General features: G+C 47.3%; 1 long non-coding RNA gene across 2 annotated transcripts in view; it reads left to right on the top strand.

The window, feature by feature from the left end:
* Window positions 1–620: 620 nt before the first annotated feature.
* Window positions 621–21,840, top strand: part of LOC125433781 — a 24,381-nt gene continuing 3,161 nt past the window's right edge. Inside the window, exon 1 of one of the 2 annotated variants that reach the window (XR_007244668.1) lies at window positions 621–714. This is a non-coding gene — a long non-coding RNA (uncharacterized LOC125433781). Of the gene's footprint in view, window positions 715–5,843; window positions 5,964–21,840 lie in introns of those variants that run through there. The other variant, XR_007244667.1, reaches the window with a different exon arrangement.

Here is a 21,840-nt window from a genome sequence, read left to right as displayed (position 1 = left end):
TCTCCTTATTTGGGTGCTGTGTGGTTTCCGGGCTGTATGGCCGTGTTCTAGCAGCATTCTCTCCTGACGTTTTGCCTGCATCTGTGGCTGGCATCTTCAGAGCATCTTCAGAGGATCTGTGGCTGGCATCTTCAGAGATCCTCTGAAGATGCCAGCCACAGATGCAGGCGAAACGTCAGGAGAGAATGCTGCTAGAACACGGCCATACAGCCCGGAAACCACACAGCACCCAAGTGATTCCGGCCGTGAAAGCCTTCGACAATACAGTTCTCCTTATATTTATGAACTTCTGAGGTAAAACGGCTGGTCTTTTGAGAGATAACTATTCTAATTTAATGTGCCGTACAATCCACATTTCTGCTTGTTACTTTACTTGACAGGATTATGTATTCTAAATCTACCTGTTGCCCTTCAAGAATCAGGTAGTAGCTGGTGTAAAAACCCCATACCTGAGACCGTGAAGAGCCACTGCCAGCCACAGTGAGCAAGACTGACCTTGACAGACAAAGAATCTGACTTAAAATAAGGCAACTTCTTGCTGAACGAACCCTCTATGTCACAGATGATGCGATTCAATTCTATAATAATTGTCTAGTTTTCTTTAGGGGCTGAAGGACAATTATCCCCGAAAGAAGTAATAGGAGCATCTTCCTGGTCATCCTGTGAGATTCTGAAGCATTACTATACTTCAGAGAGAATCAAGTCTCGAAAAGGGTAAGCTGTTGAGCTGGGATTTCTATGCAAATATGGCATTTGGTCTCAGTAGGGATATAAAATAGACATGTTGTGTGTGCGTTAAGTGCCCTCGAGTCGCTTCTGACATGGTAGCCTTTTAAATCTGTGTCCTCCAAAACGTCCTGTTGCTTAACTGCCTTGTTCAGGTCTTACAAATGGAGAACTGTGGCTTCCTTTTATAGAGTCCATCCATTTCATGTTGGGTCTTCCTCTTTTCCTGCCTCCTTCAAACTTTCTGAGAATCATTGTCTTTTCCAGTGACTCTTGTCTTCACATTATGCGACCAAAGTAAGACAGCCCCAGTTTAGTCACTTAGCTTCTAGGGACAGTTCAGGCTTGAATTTGATTGTTCCTCCGTGCAAAGGTGCATGCCCCGGCCGATGCGCTTGCTCTCTATGGGACAGCCAGGCATATGAACTGCCCGGGGTGAGGATGGGTTCATGTATCCCACCTGCAACCTGCTTTAAATTTGCTGTGCAAAAAGGGCCTTCTAGAAGTACATTCTAGAACAGTGGTTCTCAACCTGTGGGTCACGATTCCTTAGGGGGTCAAATGACCCTTTCACAGGGGTCGCCTAAGACTCTCTGCATCAGTGTTTTCCCTCTGTAAAATGGATAAATGTTAGGGTTGGGGGTCACCACAACATGAGGAACTGTATAAAAGGGTCGCGGCATTAGGAAGGTTGAGAACCACTGTTCTAGAAAGTGTTACCAACTCTGGGTTAGGAAATTTCTGGGGATATGGGGGTGGAGCACAGAAAGGTGGAGTTTAGAAAGGAGCTGAGCAGGGTATAAAGTCTACTGTCTAAAGCAGCTATTTTCTTCACAGGAACTGATCTATATCACTTGGAGGTCAGTTGTAATCCCAAGAGATCTCCACCTGCAAGTTGGCAACCCTAACTCAATACAGTACAATAACAAAGCCTTCATTGGCATATAATAAAAAGGAATATAAAAATAGAACTCATAGAATCCATACATGATATTTAAAATGATCACATATCAAAGGTTAAGAGCTTAGTTGACAAAGCCTCATAGCATGCAGCATGGACTTGGCAGCAGATTCCGTGGAGTTGTGGAATCGATTCTGTGCTCTTGTGCCTGCAGGGACACAGCCTAGCTGAATTATGAATTTTTTGAAATCTCCCATATAATGTGGCTGAAGGAAGAGTATTAACAGCCTAATCCAGATGGGGGTGGGACGAATGTCCCCAAGGAGCAGCAAAGCAGAACACCACGGTGTTTGCCCTCTCCACTGGTGTAAGGGCACCTGCACCAGTGGAGAAGGCCAAAACACCAGTGGTTGGCTGCCCCTCAGCTTTGCAGAGGTGAAAGCCAGAATTCCAGGCCGTTGTGAAACTGTGCTGGTGTCCCAATCACATATTGGTGTGTGTGGGGGGGGGGCACTCCTGGGGGTAGAGCCAACATTAGTCAACTTCCACCCAGGGTTTGTGGCTGGTTGCAGTCTGGCTGCAGTCTTTTCTGCCTTTCCATGCCGGAAAGCCCTCTGAAGGTCATGGTGTGTTGCTGTCCCTGGCCACCTGGAGATCTGAACTGGGCTGCCCATTTAGCTAATGTAACCTCTGCTTGTGGGTTCTGTGGGGCAGAACTTGGAAGGAGTTTGCAACAACTAATTTTAAAACAACATGGTTTACTTTTCCTTAACACGTGACCCTTATTAAACATTAATAGTTAATATAACAGTTCAAGGTTCTGTTCAAGTTTCAATTTCCAAGTCCAGTCTATTGATAATGCCAAGTCCAATTCTTCCTGCTGGTGGTTGGCTTATGAAGACTTCAGAGGCTTGGCGCACGGGATTCAAGATGATGAAGGTCCCCAAAAGAACTCCCATCAACCACATACACAGAAAGCCCTGAAACAATAAATTCTAACGTTTACAATACAGCAAATATAAACAACTCCCTTCCCACTAGTTCCCAACAACTTTGCAGTTACCTTAAACAAGGGGTTAAGAGCTTATAAAGAATTCAGTCAAGGTCCCAGCCTGGAAGCCTTGCTTCCTCCAACTTTATGAGTTTTTGCAGCCTTCTGCTGCTTTGAGTCTCCACCCCTTTCTGGGTCAACCCATTCTGAACATAGGGGCAGTGGTGGGATCCAAAAATTTTAGTAACAGGTTCCCATGGTGGTGGGATTCAAACTGTGGCGTAGTGCCAATGGGGCTGGGTGGGGCATTCCGGGGGCATGGCCGGGCATTCCGGGGGGCGGGGCATTGCTGGGCAGGGCTGTGGCAAGGATGCAGCCGCTGCGCTGGTCCTTGGGCGGGAAACGAATGCACGCAGGCGCAGGCTGCCACGCACGCCGGTGCACCTCCTGCTAGACTGCTTCAAGTTCTGCGCGCTACTGCTGAGAGGAGGGGCGTAACGAAGGCAAAAATCACGTGGCAAAATCACCAATTAGTAACCCCCTCTCGGCACACACAAATAATTAGTAACCTACTCTCGGGAAGCTGTGAGAACCTGCTGGATCCCACCTCTGCATAGGGGTTAAACTAACATAAAAGATCTTCAGTGCTACAGAACAGTTAAATGATAGAAGTATAGGGCTAGAGACCCTAAGCTTGGAAGGATCCCCAAACTCAGTGGGGAACCCACCAATTCCTGCTGTTCTGTATCTAACAACCGGTGCTTTATTATTTCATACACTGATTTTTCAGGCGCTATATTCAAAGTGTCCAATGATGTGTCTTTCGTTTTAATTGTATTCCCTTTGTGGGTTAACCAAATAGAAGACTGATATTCTGTGAGCATGTGAAAAGCAAGGCCGCTGTTACAAGTGAATCTAAAAGAGTAGATGTAAGTAACCCTAACTCTGGACCGTTGTGCATTCAAATTTATATATTCTTTAAAAAATCTGTAACAATCTCCAAATGCAACCTGCATCACCCCTCCTGGTAGGACAGGCCTTTACTGTGTAAATGGGGTACAGTTATCCCTTCCACATCATGACTTTTCCCATCACGGTGTTGATATATCACGGGTTGGCATAAGAAATTAAATGGGAATTTGGGGGGAGTTTTGCCGAAGCCGCAGATGACACGCGAAGGCCAGAGGACGACGCAGAAAAAGATTAGAAACTCAGAAATGCATAACATATATGTATAGTGTTGTATAATATCAACATATCTTTTATTTATTTATTGATTGATTCATTGATTGATTGATTGATTGATTGATTGATTGATTGGTTAGGTTTATATACCGCCCTCCCCTGGAGGGCTCAGGGCGGTGAACAACATATAAATAGAGCACATATATCAGACTAAAATCCGTTAAATATCAATTAATATAGGCTCTAATAAAATAAACCCCACCCCATTAAAATGCAGCATTATTAAGATCAACATAAAAGATGGCACCTACTATCAATTCCCTTAAAAACCAGAGGGAAGGGGCGGCAGGATCCATTTGATATTATAAGGAGGGAGGGCCCATCAGCGGCTAGTCTCCCCAAAGGCCCGGCAGAACAGCTCAGTCTTACAGGCCCTGTGGAACTCATTAAGATCCCGCAGGGCCCGGACAGCTTATTAAATACTATTAACACCATAAATATACCCAATAAAAGAAAAAAATCAGACTTATTGTCTGATACAAATGGAGGGCCAAAACATTTTATGCGGATTTCCAGATCCAAGGGGCCCCTAACCCCAGCAATGTGGAAGGGATAACTGTACTATCAAATTGCAAAGATGCTTCTGTTTTCATCTGTTGAATTGTGGAGAGTCCAAAGAATGCCAACATGGCAGCAGGCAATTCTAAGGAATGGCATTCTAAGGAATTATGAAAGGGATTTCATTCATGTTATGACGAGCTGCCGGCAGATCAATTCTCACAGTCAGAAACTTGCTGGATTCAAACCATCATGGAAATCATATTTTGCTTGACTGGAGCACAGGAATTTTTCTGATCAATTGACTGGAAGGAAAACAAACACTGAATAGTACCAGATTAACCTAGCGGGGAAAGTGGCATATGCTATGGGCTCTGCATTTTTGAAAGCCCTGCATTACATGTTTGCAAGCTGCTTGATGAAATTGGCATCTCACCCTATCCTCAAGATCTGGTGACGGTGTCATTTATATGCTGGGAATGCTGCATGTAAATGTTGTGCCCCTGAACACGAATTTCTGCGTGAAATAGACATTTCGGGTATCATCAACAAATTTGTTTATGCTAAATCCAGAAAATGTAACTTTTGAATTGCAGCTGCCTGACTTTTGACATTTGAAATTGACACCTGCATGTAAGTCGTAGCATTACTGAAGCATTCGATGTTTATCAAATTATCTGATTGCTTAGCAAATGAAAAAATTGGAATACTTTACTATGCAAGTAAATAATTTATGTTTTAATATGTGTGTGCATTTTTTCCACTTAGAAGAAGAAGAAGAAGAAGAAGAAGAAGAAGATTTATATCCCACCTTTCTCTCCTGTAAGGAGACTCAAGGTGGCTTACAAGCTCCTTTCCCTTCCTCTCACCACCATAGTCACCTTGTGAGGTAGGTGGGGCTGAGAGAGTTCCAAAGAATTGTGACTAGCCCAAGGACACCCAGCAGGACTGTAGGTGTGGGGAGACAAATCTGGTTCACCAGATAAGCCTCTGCCACTCAGGTGGAGGAGTGAGGAATCAAACCACCCTGACCCCTTTATAACACTAGCTTAATCTGGCCCTGATACCAGATGATAGAAAACTGAACCAAAAGTGGGAGGAAAGGCAAAGGGGTGGAATGAGGAGTGGGTGGGGACTATGAAGAATGACAGGTCTAAACTAAGAAGAGATGAGGGGGCAGTCTGTCGAAAAGCATAGTGTGCAATATTATAATTTGTACCCAGAGCTTTGTTCTCTTGTAATTTATACAAAAAGCTTTGCTCTCTCCAACCTGGGAAGCGCTGAACCTCCCCAGCCTTAGCTGCGGAAAACAAAAGATCTGGATGGAAACCTAGTGATTAGAGGGCTGCAAACCTGTATTTAGAGTTTAAAAGGAGGGTTGGGTTAAGGTAGACAAAAGTCAGCCGTGAGCAAGCATCTAATTTTCTTGGCATGGATGAAGTCTGATGAGGGGTGAGATCAGCCCTGGTGATGGAGGGACAAGGAGAACAGCCCTGCTGCGAAGTCAGGGAGAGGCAGGCCAATAATGGACCCTTTTGCGTTGCTCCATCCTTTATGAGTTTAGGTGCATGGCGAAGACTTTCCTCTTCACACAGGCATTTGGTAAGCCACCCTGGAAACCCCCTCTACAGCTGCTGGCCCGGGATGGGGAGGGTGTGTGGGGGCTGGGGTCATTTTGATGTCATTTTGATTGCTGTTTTAATTGTTACATTTTATTCATTGTGTTTTTATTGCAGTTTTTTGTTATTTTAAACCTTTGTGAGCTACCTAGAGATGCTAGTATGAAGCAGGGTCTAAATATCATCCAATAAATAAAATAAATAAATTACCCAGTACACCATGTTCCCTGCTTCCATCTCAGGAACGGTCCTGTAAAGCTATCCATGACATTCCTATGGGGCAATAGAGAAGTGACTCTTTTGTTGGTGCCTTTTAGTCACGGAAAGTCAATCCCTTCCCTGTCTAAAAGTGCCATGTAGGATTACTGATGCTGGCCCCTTCTGCGCATGCATAATAATGCATTTTCAATCCACTTTCAATGTACTTTGAAGCTGTGCGGAATAGCAAAATCCACTTGCAAACAATTGTGAAAGTGGATTGAAAGTGCTTTATTCTGTATGTGCAGAAGGGACCACTGGGTTGATTGATTGATTATGCTTGTATTCTGTCCTTCCCCTGGTGGGTTGGGAAATGCCTGGGGATTTAAGATTGGAGTTTGAGGAGGGAGCTTGGTAGGGTATAATTCCATACAGTATACCCTCCAAAAGCAGCCATTTTCTCCAAGGCAACTAATCTCTGTAGTCTGGTGATCAGTTGTAATTCCAGGAGATCTCCAGGACTCACCTGAAGGTGGCAACTACAGCTGTAGTCCAAAGAACATTTTCATTGAAAAGCACAGATCGGATTTTGAATAGACCTGATTAGGATAGCTGTCATCGGTTCTATTCTGCATAGTTTCCCAGCTGAATAGAAAATCCAGAAACAGTTCTCATACATTTATACGCGACATTAAACACAATTAGTAGTAGTGTCTAAGCAAGCATGATGTAGTTTTTAAGAGAAGGTGTAGTGTAATCTGGAGAACTGGGTTTGATTCCCCGCTCTGCCCCTTGAGCTGTGGAGGATTATCTGGTGAACCAGATTAGCTTGTGCACGCCAACACATGCCAGTTGGGTGACCTTGAGCAAGTCACAGTTCTTTAGCGCTCTCTCAGCCCCACCTACCTCACAGGGTGTTTGTTGTGAGGGGGGAAGGGAAAGGAGATTGTAAACCCCTTCGAGTCTCCTTACAGGAGATAAAGGGGGATAGAAATCCAAACTCTTCTTCTAAAGTATGAGAAAATGGGTAAAACACTGCCATTTCAGGTACACCCTAAATGTCAGCAAAAACATAAGAAACCAATACATTTTTATGCACAACACATTTCTAATTTCTCTACCAATCTCCCCTATATTTTAAAAGAAATTATCCTGCCTTCTCAACCCACAAATCCATAAGACAGCTCACAATCATAAACACATAATAAGTAGATGTGCAAAGCCTCCCGAAATTTTGGAGTTATGGGGGAAAAGGAAATGAGGGGGAAACTGAAATATATGCAATACTTACTTTCCAATCGAGCCTAAGCTTATTTTACAGCTTTTAACAACACACAACACAGCATTTATAACCTAGATGGCATCTTAAATTGTACCGTTCAGCATATTTATGGAATTTAAAAGCATAAATGTCTTTATTTTCTACAAGGAAAATTAAAAAATATATACTCTGTGCTTGAGAAAGCAACTGAGAAATCAAGAGAAGATTGAGAGTGGGAGGGGCAGCCAGGAAGGAGCTAGAAAAGGTTGTAAAGTGCAAGGATGCGTAACCAATACTATGGCCCCTTCCACACGTGCAGAATAATGCACTTTCAATCCACTTTCACAATTGTTTGCAAGTGGATTTTGCTATTCTGCTCAGTAAAATCCAGCTGCAAAGTGCACTGGAAGTGGATTGAAAGTGCATTATTCTGCATGTGCGGAAGGGGCCTAAGTGAGCCGCAACCCCTCCCACTGAACAGCACCAGTCTACCACCTTGATATTCTGAGGGCAGTGGCAGAGCTGCAACAGGGCAGGGGGGACCGTGCCTCGGGTGCATGCCATTGGTGTCATGTTGGGGGCAGAAAACGTCCCTCAGGTCCCCCTCCCAAGGATGGGGCATGAGGGGCATGGGCGGATCGGGGCAGGGCGTGCGCACAGGTCGTGCCCCAGGTGCAGTTTTCTCTCCCTCCATCCCTGTCTGAGGGTATGAACCAGTGGTGGGATTCAGCCAGTTTGCACCACTTCGGCAGAACCGGCTGTTAAAATGGTGCTTGTAAACAACCAGTTGTTAAATTATTTGAATCCCACCACCGGAACCGGTTGTTAAATTATTTGAATCCCATCACTGGTGTGAACCATAAGAACTAGCCTGCTGGATCAGACCAGAGTCTATCTAGTCCAGCACTCTGCTACTCGCAGTGGCCCACCAGGTGCCTTTGGGAGCTCACATGCAGGATGTGAAAGCAATGGCCTTCTGCTGCTGCTGCTCCCGAGCACCTGGTCTGCTAAGGCATTTACAATCTGAGATCAAGGAGGATCAAGATTGGTAGCCATAGATCGACTTCTCCTCCATAAATCTGTCCAAGCCCTTTTTAAAGCCATCCAGGTTAGTGGCCATCACCACCTCCTGTGGCAGCATATTCCAAACACCAATCACATGTTGCGTGAAGAAGTGTTTCCTTTTATTAGTCCTAATTCTTCCCCCCAGCATTTTCAATGAATGCCCCCTGGTTCTAGTATTGTGAGTAAGAGAGAAAAATTTCTCTCTGTCAACATTTTCTACCCCATGCATAATTTTATAGACTTCAATCATATCCCCCCTCAGCCGTCTCCTCTCCAAACTAAAGAGTCCCAAACGCTGCAGCCTCTTACAAAGCAACAGGGGGTGACCCAAGGTTGCTAAACTCTCCCTGAATTCCAATTGATTTTCAGCCTATAGAGATCAGTTCTCCTGGAGAACTGCTGTTTTGGATGATGGCCTGTAGGGGATTATACACTTTGCTGATTTTCCTCCCTTCCCCAGCCTCCATCTCTCAAATCTTCAGGAATTTTCCAACCCAAGAGGATCTCTGAGAACAAACATGAACTGAGGCTAGAGTTCATTTTAAAGCCTATCCGAAAGAGCTGACAGCAGCAAAGAATACTTCTCTGTCACCGTGGTGTCTGTTCAGAACTATCCTTAGTAGCTATTTATAGAGTGATGGAGATCTTGGTCAGAAACAGGTCAAGGGAGCAATCATTGAGAACCCTTTACAAATCACAGGGATGTATTTGTTTGGCACGGGAAGAGAGGAAATTGATTGAATCTGCTCGGATCTTGAGGCAAAGATAGGATGAACTTCTGACTAAAGGAGGGAAGATTAAGTCAGGCTAGAGAAAGGGAGAGTGAGGATTATGGCTTTTCTGGGGGCTTTTCAGGAGCAGCAGTGGCGTAGGAGGTTAAGAGCTCGTGTATCTAATCTGGAGGAACCGGGTTTGATTCCCAGCTCTGCCACCTGAGCTATGGAGGCTTATCTGGGGAATTCAGATTAGCCTGTACACTCCCACACACGCCAGCTGGGTGACCTTGGGCTAGTCACAGTTCTTCGTAGCTCTCTCAGCCCCACTTACCTCACAGGGTGTTTGTTGTGAGGGGGGAAGGGCAAGGAGATTGTAAGCCCCTTTGAGTCTCCTGCAGGAGAGAAAGGGGGGATATAAATCTAAACTCTTCTTCTTCTTCTTCTTAAATACCGAAATGTGGGAGAAAAAAGCCAAGTCAAATGGTAAACCCCCTCCCCACCGATAACCTAGTCAAGTACTCGGGTTATTGGGTTTCGGCTATTTAAACTTTAAAGTGCCTGTCTCTTATAGCCCTCAGAAAACCCTTTTTAAAAGCTGGATATTTTTTTTAGTTTGAGACTCTCTTTCAAACCTCCCCTCCCCCCACAAAAACCCCTTTCCTTGGCTGGGTCTCTGGTGGGCTTACTGGTGGGCTCTGGAGGGCTGGTTAAAGCAGCCCGCATTTTGCATTGCTGAAGGCCATAGATGGATTATCCCCTGACCTCTTCATGCCCTATAAGTGGTTTCCAGGGCAACAGGGAGGCATTCTCAAATGGGAGAGCTTTCTGGAAATTCTCTGTTAGCCAATGGCTGCCATTCACTTTTTCAGGAAGCCGAGTTCCTTGCAGAGTTAGTACCGTTTGCAGAAAGGAGCGGGAAGGGGCAAAACACAGCCAGTGGCCAATAGGGTTTCAGCATAGACGCAGAACTATTGTTTGGCCAATCACAGAATGTTTTTATTCCTTGAATACTTAAAAAAAATGGCCTGGGCAAAGAGTATAAATTCCAGTACTGTTTCCTGGCCAGCCCATTCTGTTCCAGATTGAGGTTGAGAGAGAGTTCAAGATTTCTCTTTGATTCTTGAGCTGATTCTCTCTCTCTCTGATCTCTGGAGCGCATTGACTCTCCTGCCTAAGGCACACCAGATTCCTTCCTCTCTACCTGAATGGCGAAGACTTTGAAGAGTTTGACTATACTGGTTTAGCATTTTAAAAATAATTTATCTTACTATGGCATTTTCCCCATGGACAAAATTTCCTGGGATAGACCTGGGATCATATATCCCAGGGTGTTTTTATCCTGGTTTCTCCCTTCGCACGGCTGCCCATCAGCCCGTTCAGGCTGGGAAGACGAACTGAAGTGAATTATGCATGAACCCCTGGTTTATTTTCATTTTCCACTTGAATGTTTACGTTTACGTCATTTACATAGTTTACGTATGTTTCAGAGGTGGGATCCAGCAAGTTCTCACAGGTTCCCGAGAGTAGGTTACTAATTATTTGTGTGTGCAGAGAGCGGGTTACTAATTGGTGATTTTGCCACGTGATTTTTGCCTTAGTTACACCCCTCCTCTCAGCAGTAGCGTGCAGAACTGGAAGCAGTCTAGCAGGAGGTGCACCGGCGTGCGTGGCAGCCTGCGCCTGCGTGCATTCGTTTCCCGCCCAAGGACCGGCGCAGCGGCTGCGTCCTTGCCACAGCCCCGCCCAGGAATGCCCTGCCCCCGGAATTCCCGGGCCACACCCCCGTCGTGCCCCGCCCAGCCCCATTGGCACTACGCCACGGTTTGAATCCCACCACCATGGGAACCTGTTACTAAAAGTTTTGGATCCCACCACTGGTATGTTTACATAGTTTATGTAGATTCTGTTTTTCCAATGTTCTGATTGGCTGCAGCTAAGAAGCGGGGAGAGCAGGTGGCAAAGCCGGAAAAAATATACCTGCTTGTCTCTTGCGGTATTTGCATGGGAGCAGATTGACGCGGGCTTTTTCAAAAGAGCCGCCAATTTTATCGTGTTTTGAAAGCCGTGGGATAAGGCAAATCTCGCGGGGCGGGTCCGAGTGAGACCCAGAAGCCATGCGGAAGTCATGGCCAAACCGGGATGATTCACTTCCTTAACACAGGATATACTGGCCATGGGGAAAACGCCTCCGTTTCACTGTGGTGTTGTTTTGATTGGTGCATCTTTTGATCCTGTTATATACTGTGATTTTAAAATAATTTATTGCTGTTAGTCTCATTAGTTGGGGCTTGCTGGTGGTCTGTAAGGGGGGGACTTAGGGCCCAGGACACAGCCTAGAGCACAGGTGTCAAACTCGTGGCCCTCCAGATGTTATGGACTACAGTTCCCATCATCCCCTGCCAGCATCATGCTGGCAAGGGATGATGGGAACTGAAGTCCATTGCATTTGGAGGGCCACGATTTTGACATCTATGGCCTAGAGCTTCCAGTCTGTTTGGATCTTGCAGATAAATGTTTAAACGTTGCTGTGGTTTTGTTTTCTGATTTCTTTGCATCGTTTTCTGCTGCTGTAAAACCATTTTGCTGCATGGTATCCACTTTTGTATCGTGTCTAATAAGCTTGTTTCAGATTTAATTAATCGTAGGCCTAGTGCACTGCTTATGAGAGATCTCCTCTTACCCATGCACTGATTTATACTGGGTAATCCGCCTTGACTCTCTGTGAGAAAGGCAGATGATAAGTATAGTCAATCATTAAACTCTTCATGTACATGCAAGTCAAGCTCCCTTGCTGGATCACCTTGGTATTGTTATTTAATATTCCCCTCAGCGCTCAGTGTCAAGCAGTGTTTGCTGCTGTGTGGCAGCCATTTCTCCTCCAGAGTCACACTTTGATAAATCAGGAGCACCGTTGCATTTAGACACTGCCAGGTGAAGGAGAAGGGACTCTACATTCAGAGTCTAGCCTGCGGCTGCCGATGTCCTTTTAACTCTCTCTGATTCACTCCATCTTCGCTCTGGAAGTCCAAGCAAATTGAAGGGTTGCTATCCCAGAGACAAAGGTTGTCTAAACAAACCGGATAGGGCACAGTTACCCTTCAGCCTCCATTCAAGGCCAAGAGGTTTGCAAACGCATTCGTGATACGGACTAAAACCAACTACCGAGATCGCCCATGACGCCATCCCTTCCCTTTAAAAAGCATCTCCATAGCAACCACATGGAGATTTAGTTTTCTTTGTTGACATTTTCACAGGATCATTTTTTGCTGTTCCATTCAAACCGCCCCTCCCAATGAAATATGTTCTAATGATCAGAACTATGGGGGTCTGTCTCTGTGTCCAGAAATGTCTGGATCTCTGCGTGTCACTGTGGGGGAAGTATCTTTGGATTCCCTCCAGCTAACATGGATGTTTGGCTCCAGCTTAGCTTCCTAACCACAACACTGTTTGGGGGGGAAATATACATGATATCCGTCATTTGTCCAGTTTTTGTGGTTTCCCCTGCTTCATTCTTTCCCAGACTTAGTTTGCTATGATCTTTTTAGAAACATTGCAGTTAAAGGGTTTTTGGCTCTGGTGTGAATAGGAAAGTATTATTTTTGCATGTCCCGCCTACATAAGTGCTGTTTTTGTGGCCTCTGCATTTCTTACCTCCACATATACTGGAAGGTGTAAGGAATTCCATAGACGCAGAAATAAAAGGCTTTGGTAGTGAAAGTCCATTTATTAAGACATCTTAGAAAGCTCAAGTACACGCAGTGGCAGGAATGACACTTCCCGCCAGAAGCACAGGTTATAATACCATTCACCCCATCCCCCCTTCCTGATTCCCATGGGAACGGAGACTTCATCTCCCTACAAGAAAAGATGCCAAAGTCTCCGCCGATGCATCTGGCTCCATCAGCTCCGGGCTGTGGAATGCACTCCAAGGTTACTTCTACCCACTGCATTCAACACCATTGAATCCTTTACACTCTGCCTCCCTTAGAAGAAGGCTGACCCCTTCCCCCCAGGTTTATGCGGAAAGGCGCGGTGGAAAGCAGAAATAAGGGTGGGGGGCTTCAATGTTTTCGGAATAAACCCATTGATTATACCCAGAGGAATATCCCACCTAAGAAACTCAAATATTGCAAGCGGGTTATGCGATTAAAGCTGTAGAGTCCAGGATAGCGCCAATTTCGTGAAAGTGCTTGTATTATCAATAATAGTAACGAGGGGGGGCTCTCTCCATGGTCTGGTCGCGCTGGTGGCATCGGAAGCGGGAGCCTCCTTGAGCAAGCTGGAATGGAAGACAGGATGGATGTTACTAAGAGAGTTAGGCAAATCTAAGCGGGCAGTGACATCATTAATCACTTTAGTAATCTGAAAAAGGTCCCACAAATCTCTTGCCAAGTTTGGAAAAATTTATGCACGCCTCTGAGATGATTTTTTTTGTAGATAAATCCACCCAGCAGCCCACACGCAGAGGGAAACCCGAGCGGTGTTTATCCGCTTGCAGTTTTGGGAGTCCTTGCTTGCTGTATAGGCATGGTCTGGACCGACTTTCCACCCCTCGGCTAGGGGATGAAATCCATTGTTGGAAATTCTGGGGTCCAACGCTGCTGCGGTAGTTGTGGTAACGGGCGGGAAGGAGTTTTACTCAGACACAATTTCAAAGGGGGTATTTCTTTGTACTACTATGAACCGCGATTGTTGTAGGCGTACTCCCGCTAAACGGAATAAGCTCTGCGCACTCAATTGTCTTGGTGGTAGTTGGTGTAACAACGTGAAATACTGCTCTAGGGTTCTGTTCGCTCTTCCGCCTCGCCAACTACTTTGAACGTGGTAGGGCGGCGACGGCCGGGCATGGCTCTCAACAACCCCAAAAAACGCTTCCAGAACTTTGAGATGAATTGGGGGCCGCGGTCGGAGACCACCTTAATGGGGGCGGAATGGAGACGGTAAACATGTTGAATAAACAGCCGTGCCAACTTAGGAGCAGAGGGGATGGAAGCACATGGAATAAAATGGGCTTGCTTAGAGAATAAGTCTACCACCACCCATAAAACCGTGTTGCCATGACTTTCGGGCAAATCTGTAATGAAATCCATGGAGATGACTTCCCAAGGGCGGGAAGCTACCGGGAGAGGTTTCAACAGTCCATGGGGCTTTCCCGGGATGGTTTTGGCTTCTGCACAAACCGAGCAGCCTCTAATATAAGCCTCAATGTCTTTGCGCATTGTGCGCCACCAGAACTGCCGGCGGGCTAAGTGCAGAGTTTTCAAAAAGCCAAAATGTCCAGCCAAAATGTCAAAATGTCCAGCCAAAAAGCCAAAATGTCCAACGGGCATCGTGGCAAGCTTCAAGAACTTGCTTGCGGAGGGGGGGAGGCACGTACCAACATTCCCCCCTTCGCCAAACTCCATTCTCCAAACGCAATTGGGGGTCCCCTTCAGCCGCTAGTCTTCATGCAGCCCCGGGCCTCACTCCAATTCCCCGCAGGAAAGGAGAGACGAGCCTGGGAACGGGGTGGAGGGGAGGCGGACGTTTGAGATCGGGTGACAGCCAACCCCAACTGGGCGGGGGGGAAAGAACAGGGCGCGGAATGTCCTCCGCAAGGCAGCTCCACCCTCCTCGGTAGGCGCCATGAGCTGCTGCCAGCCAGTTTGTTGGTTTTCCCAGGGGAAAAAAATGGACTGTAAAAGAGAAACGAAAAGAAATCGCCCAAACGGGTTGTTTCATGGACATCTTGAGGGGGGTGGAAAGAGCTGCCAGGTTTTTTATGATCCGAATTCAACTTGAAAAGTGGGTGCTTTGAGCCCCTCCAGCCAGTGGCTGCTAAGTGGAGAGTAAGCTGCTTTGATGGCCGCAGTCTCCCTTGTCTCCCACAGTCCAGTTGGAGTTCGCACCAGAGAATTTTTTTAGACAAATAAGCACACGGAACCAGTCTACCATCTTTATTTTTCTGCAACAGGGCTGCCCCCCGAGTGCTTTGGTCCGAAGGCGCCCACGTGGAACCACACAAACGGGAGATCTGGGTCGGGGTGCTTTAGGATAGGTTCGGTGGTAAACGCAGATTTCCTCTCAATAGTTGAAAGGCCGTTTTGACATTCCTCAGACCAGAGAAGGGGCCCCGGGCTTCATGGACAGTGAATCTTTTACCCTCTAGTGCGTAAGAGGTCTGTGAGAGGGAGAGTCAGTTCAGCTTAATTGGGGTATAAAATCAATGATAGAAATTAGCAAAACCAAGAAAACGACTGGAGTTCTTTGCGGTTGGTGGGGGCAGGCCATTGAGGACTGCATCAATTTTAGCAGGATCCATTTTTTAAGCTCCCTCGGGCGAGATCCGGTAACCCAAATAGTCAATGGAGGTCCTGATGAAAACAGCATTTGGAGAGTTTGGCAAAGAGTTAGAGTTATGTCGCCGCCGCTTCAATACCTCCTCGGACCAACATTTCATGCTCTTCTTATAGTTTGCGAAAGTAAATTAAAACGCCATCTAAATATACAACAACTCCCTTTGTACAGTAAATCATGGAGAACTTCGTTGATAAGGGCCATGAAAGCTCCGGGGGCCCTAATTTCTAACCCGAATTTGGCATTATTAAATATTCAAACTGGGTCCAAACTTTGGTATTTTTTTAAACGCAGTCAGGTGTTCATATCCTTCAGCAATTCTGACTCTGTAGTAAGCTTCTCTCAAGTCTAATTTAGTAAAAATGCTGCCCTTTGCCGAAAGTGCATCTAAAAGGTCCTTGATCAAAGGACGCAAAGGATATTTATTTTCGACAGGGAGACCGTGATTGAGACTCCTCGGAGTAATCTGTGCAAAGCCAGAAGACCCATCTTTCTTTGACAAACAAAACGGAGCAGCGTGTGTGTATTGGTAGCCTCACAGATGAAACCGCTGAAAGCAAGGTTCTTGTCTAAGAAAGCACCGTCTTTCTCCTCATTGGGACTCGCTTGGCGCGGTAGATTCTACCCTTGGGCAAAGTTGCTCTGGTTGTACAAGGACAATTTTACAGTCAGTGTCTCTGTGGGTGGCAATTGATCGCATTCCCACTCCTTGAAAAACTCTGGCTAGGATCCTGATATGCAGGTGGGATGTCAATAGACTCGGGAGCAATCACTGAGGAAGCCAGAGGGGAGAGTCAGGAGACGCTGGATTTTCTTCCCAATTCATGTGTTCACCGCAGGGAGTGGTCAGTGAATTCTAGGATCCTTTCTTTCCAAATGAATTTTGGTTCATGTAACAACAACCAAGGCATGCCCAACACTATGGAGTGTTTAGCCACTGGCTTAAAATGAAACTAATTTTTTCTCCCAATGGTCGGGCGCTAACGGAGGAGAACCGGCTGTGTTTTGAATTGGGCCGGTCCTTCTGCTTCCGAGGGGCTGCCATCCATTTGGGTGGAATGGTATGGGCTTAGCCAGGGGAATTCGGTCCAGACCTAGCTCCTTCACAAGCTGCCACCCAGTCGCATTAAGCAGTGGAGCAGCCGGAATCCACAAGGGCCGCAGGCTATAATGCGAAAGTGTGTTTAGCGGGGTTGGCCAGAAATGCTTGAACAGTAATGGGGGTTTTCTGCTTCGCCTTCACTCACCGCTGGGCCAGGAGTCGGGCCACCATGTCCATGCGGGGGCTGGAAGAAAGACAGACAGCTGCTTCCCCTCCTCTGGCCAGCTTCGGTCACCGCTTTAGACGCATTGCTTCAGCGGGAGGCGGCCCTGACCTGCGCGGGTGGTTTGGCAGACGGAGCACGGAGCTGGAGCGGTTGGTTTTTTGCTTCGGGGACAGTTGGCGGCTAGGATGACCTGGCTCCTCCGCGCAATAAAGACACAACCCAAGTCGGCGACGGCGCTCAGAGGTGGTTTCGCAGGGAGCCGCTGGGCTCTTTGACTTGGTGGGCACAGTAGATGGTTTTCGGGCATGCGTCCGCCTCTTGGACGAGTTTATTCCAAACGGTAGACGCCTACCTGGAGACCCCAACTGGATCCAATCTGCAATGGTAATGGTGGAACCCGAATTAAAAACACAGTTTCATCGTAGCTTTGCTATCCACAGCATGCCGAGAAGTATTCGCGATCCTCATGCGCTCAGGCCACTCAGGAGGAAAGTTCGAAAGCAGCCGCCGCACGCAAATTCACGGACAAATTCTGCAAACGGGCGGTTGCCTTGCTGGATGGTTTTGATGGTGCGATAGCTTCATTTCTCGGCGCTTGATCTTGGAAAGCGCCAGCTCTCAAAGCTTGGAGTGAATGGCGGGCACTCGTGCGCAGAGTCCCCATCCTGCAAATCCAAACAGTCAATTTAACCAGTCGGCTTGCCGCCTCTATCTAGGACTGGGAGCCGATGTCCCGTGATTTTTTCGCTCAGACCGGGTAGAAGATCATCATAGTCTTCCGGGCGGGCATTGAGCTGCAAGATGAAGTAGGGAAGTTTGGAAGCGGTCCCATCAAAACGGGCTGGTATCGGGGGCCGAAAGTAGCCCCGTTCGGACGGCTCTTGGCGCCTGCTGGGGAGGTGGGTGCGCTTGGCTGAGCAGGTTGGGCAGGCGGGGTTGCTGTACAGGGGCTGGAATCGGGCGCTGGGCGGTGCCGCTGGCATTTGGGGTGGCAGGGACCCAGGTACGCGGCCCCTGGCACCGGCATGATCAGTAACAGCATAGGTTCCAACTTGCGCCCCTCTGGTCTGCTTTTCGCCTCCTTAGTTCCCCTCTCCAAAGCAGCCAGCTCCCTCTCCTTGGCGCAGCCAATGCATCTTGGTGCGCATGCAAAGCAGCTTTTTCTCGCCTCTAATTTAAGCAGTTCGGGCCCCCGCTTTAAGGGCTTCAGTGAGTTTCACTTTGGCGTGCGCAGAGCTCTGAACGCCAAGCGTTGCCGCTGTAAATCCAGTCTGGACTGTTCCAGGATCCTTATCATGGACTGACAGATTCTGGGGCATATTGTCGCTGGAGCTGGGTCTTTGGCAACGGGTCCAACTCGAAAGCTGGACTTCTATGCGCTGTTGTTCCCGGTCCCTCTGCAGGGGTTTTCGCGCTTCTTGCTGCAACTGTGCCCGCTCTCCTCCCATAGCTGGCGCTCTCACGGTTCCATGCCGCTTTGGGCATCTCGGCCGCTCTACTTCCTCATCCCAGTCTTCTTCGATGGGAGAGGAAACCGGGTCCGGCTGGGAATGCAGGCTTTCTTCAGACTCTTCGGCTATCAGGAAGCTGGTGCCCTCGGAGACACCCCCAGTAGCCGCCGTAGAGTTGACCGTGGGTGGCTCCCCGAGGCACCCTTCAGGTGCGCGGTCGCCGCCCGGGATGGGGGTCCCATTGGGAAGCTGCACGGATACCCCTCCCAATTCCAGGTTGAGTCCCGTGTCCTTTGGACGGGCCCCAGTGCTGTGCCACGGTGGTTCTTTTGGGAGCATCACCAAAATACGCAAGTCCAGGAATCGCTCTCAATGGATTCCTGGGTTGCCGCATGAAAGGTGGTCAGGCCCGCCTCCTCCATGACAGGTTGCATCTGAGGTTTGTAATCCACACGCAGAACGGGGTAGAAATCCGGATCCACAGGCGCTCGATCCATAGATTAGCCTTCAAATCGACTCAATGGAAGTCCCCATGGTCGCCGCTTCACATCAGTCCCTCGCTCCAACGGAGTAAAGGCAGACTAAACATGGCTGGATACGATACGGGAAAGAGCCACTCTGTAGTTCTTAGGCTCCTCCTCGTTCTCCTGCTGGTTCCTCCAGATCCAGAAGGGAAAGGTCGGAGCCCTCTTTGGGGGCTACCGCACCTTCCGCAGTAAGATTCAACCTCTCCATCGCAAGACAAGAGGTCCACTGCACAGGAATATAGATGAATTAAGTTTCCTGCCACAATGTAAGGAATTCCATAGACGCAGAAATAAAAGGCTTTGGTAGTGAAAGTCCATTTATTAAGACATCTTAGAAAGCTCAAGTACACGCAGTGGCAGGAATGACACTTCCCGCCAGAAGCACAGGTTATAATACCATTCACCCCATCCCCCCTTCCTGATTCCCATGGGAACGGAGACTTCATCTCCCGCGCAAAGATAAAGTCTCCGCCGATGCATCTGGCCCATCGCCCGGGCTGTGGAATGCACTCAAGGTTACTTCACCATCAACACCATTGAATCCTTTACAGAAGGCTTAAAAACAATAACCTGTGAATTATTCGATCAGTATAGTGTTATAACACTATAATGATCAACTGCCATGATCTAAACATTCCCAGAGAATGTTGCAGCAAGTAGGCTGTCTAGCCTGGGTCATAGGGATCATACCACTCCAGCCTGGAACCATCTACATGAGCTTCCAGGTTCAATTCAAAGTGCTGGTATCGACCTTCAAAGCTCTACTCAACTTAGAACCAGCATACCTTAAGGACTGCCTACTTTCATATGAACCTAACTGACTACTATGGTCTTCTTCAGAGGATTGCTTCAGATACTACCCATCTGAGATGATGTGGGTCTTCTTAGTCATGGCACTCAAACTATACAATTTCCCTCTCAGGGTAATCAGTCTGTCCCCCTTTATCATTGCCTTCTGTCAACCAGCAAAGACTTGACCTTTGCCTTCCTATCTATGTATTTTGTTCAATTGTCTGATTTTGCAATGTTTTGTTACTTTCATTTAGTTGTTTTAATATATGTGGGTGTGTTTATTTCACAACATTTACATCCTGCCTTTTTGCCCTCACAAGGACCACCAGAGGTCACCAGAATTTAAAAAAAATATGTAGGCCCAATATTAGGCTGACCAGCCGTCCCGCTTTTGGTGGGACCGGCCTGCCTTTGGACAATTTGTCCAGCTTCCCGCGGGTTCTACAAATTGTCCCGATCGTGGGGAGGCTGCTGCACTGCCTTGGGGGCGCAAGGCAGTGTGGCAGCCTCCCGTGCGCCCGGCCGCAGGAGCGCATGGCCTTCTGGGGCTTGCTGTTTGCCGCTCTGTGACAGGGCGGCAAACGGCAAGCCCCAGAAGCCCATGCGCTTCTGCGCAAACGGCGAGCGCTTCTGCGCAAACGGCGAGCCCCAGAAGCCCGTGCTCGCAGCCGCAATCTGGGGCTCGCCGTTTGCCGCCCTGTGACAGGGTGGCAAATGGCGAGCCCCAGAAGCCCATGCGCTGCTGCAGCCGCCTCCCCGTCCCAGCTCACAAAGGTGACCATCTGGTCACCTTACCCAATATGCATGGAGCGCTTTCTGAGGTGCTCCTAGCCCTGTGGCCCCTTTGCAGTTTCTGTTTAAATGGGAGGAAGAGACCCACAGTCTGCCACGCAGCCACGATCTTGCTCGTGGCTGTCTGCCCCCACTCAGAAGGCAAGATATTACCCTTAATATCAATATTATTATCGATCCCAGACCAGGACCATATTAACAATATCCACCCGAACATCCAATTTACTATGGAAAAAGAAAGCGAGGGGAAACTACCATTTCTAGATGTCTTAGTCATCTGCAAACTGAACTAACAGTTGGGCCACACAGTATACAGAAAACTCACATACACTGATAGATATCTATATAAAAACTCCAGTCATCACCCAGGACAGAAAAGGAGCACAATAAAACCTTTGGTAGATTGTGCAAAAAGAATCTGTGAACCCCACCTCCTTCAAGATGAACTGAATCACCTAAACTGGGCTCCACAGGCTAATGGCTACTCCACTACAGACATCAGAAGAGCTGGAAGACCAAGAACAAACCACAGGAAAGAAGATAAACAGCCACCCGGAGGGAAAGTGTTCTTACCATACATCAAGGGAGTCACTGATCATATAGGGAAACTGATGAAGAAACATAACCTCCAAACAATCTACAGACCCACTAAGAAAATTCAACAAATGCTAAGTTCAGCAAAGGATAAGAGGGATCCTCTAACTTCTGCAGGAGTCTACTGTGTACCATGAAGCTGTGGACCTATGTCCCTATGTAGACCACCAAATGCAGCGCCCAGACACAAATCAAAGAACATGAAAGGCACTGCAGACTAATTCAGCTGGAAACATCAGCAATAGCTGGGCACAGAATATTATTTGAAAACACAGAAATTCTGGACCACTCTGACGACCACTGTGTTAGACTACACAGAGAAGCCATTGAAATCCACAAGCATGTGGACAATTTCAACAGAAAGGAAGAAACCATGAAAATGAATTTGGCTGCCAGTACTGAAGAACACTAGAATCAAGACAGTAACTAATGAACACCATCCAGACAAAGGATGTCTCTAGGCGGTAAGCAATCAAAGGGATCCAAAGGCCAGGCTACTAAAATGCAGATGCCCTCACTAATTGATTATGCTCTCTTCATGATTAGTCCATTAAATGGGTGGATCCCACCCAACGCATGCAAATCAAACTTGCTAATTGCACCCTTTACTATTGTTAACAGGCAAATGGTTCTTTCTCCCACCCTGGACATCCCACAGGTATATATACTCCACTTGCTTTACTACCATCAGGTCCTCTGAAGATGCCAGCCACAGATGCAGGCGAAACGTCAGGAGAAAATGCTACTAGAACACGGCCATACAGCCCGGAAACCACACAACATCCCAGTAATATTGATATTGTTGATATCAATATTGATGAGGCTACTTTGTGCTGGTTTTTTATTTTTAGGAGAAAGCC

This window comes from Sphaerodactylus townsendi, linkage group LG05, assembly GCF_021028975.2.
Source record: "Sphaerodactylus townsendi isolate TG3544 linkage group LG05, MPM_Stown_v2.3, whole genome shotgun sequence".
Lineage (NCBI taxonomy): Eukaryota > Metazoa > Chordata > Lepidosauria > Squamata > Sphaerodactylidae > Sphaerodactylus > Sphaerodactylus townsendi.
This window is presented reverse-complemented; position numbering and strand designations above follow the sequence as displayed.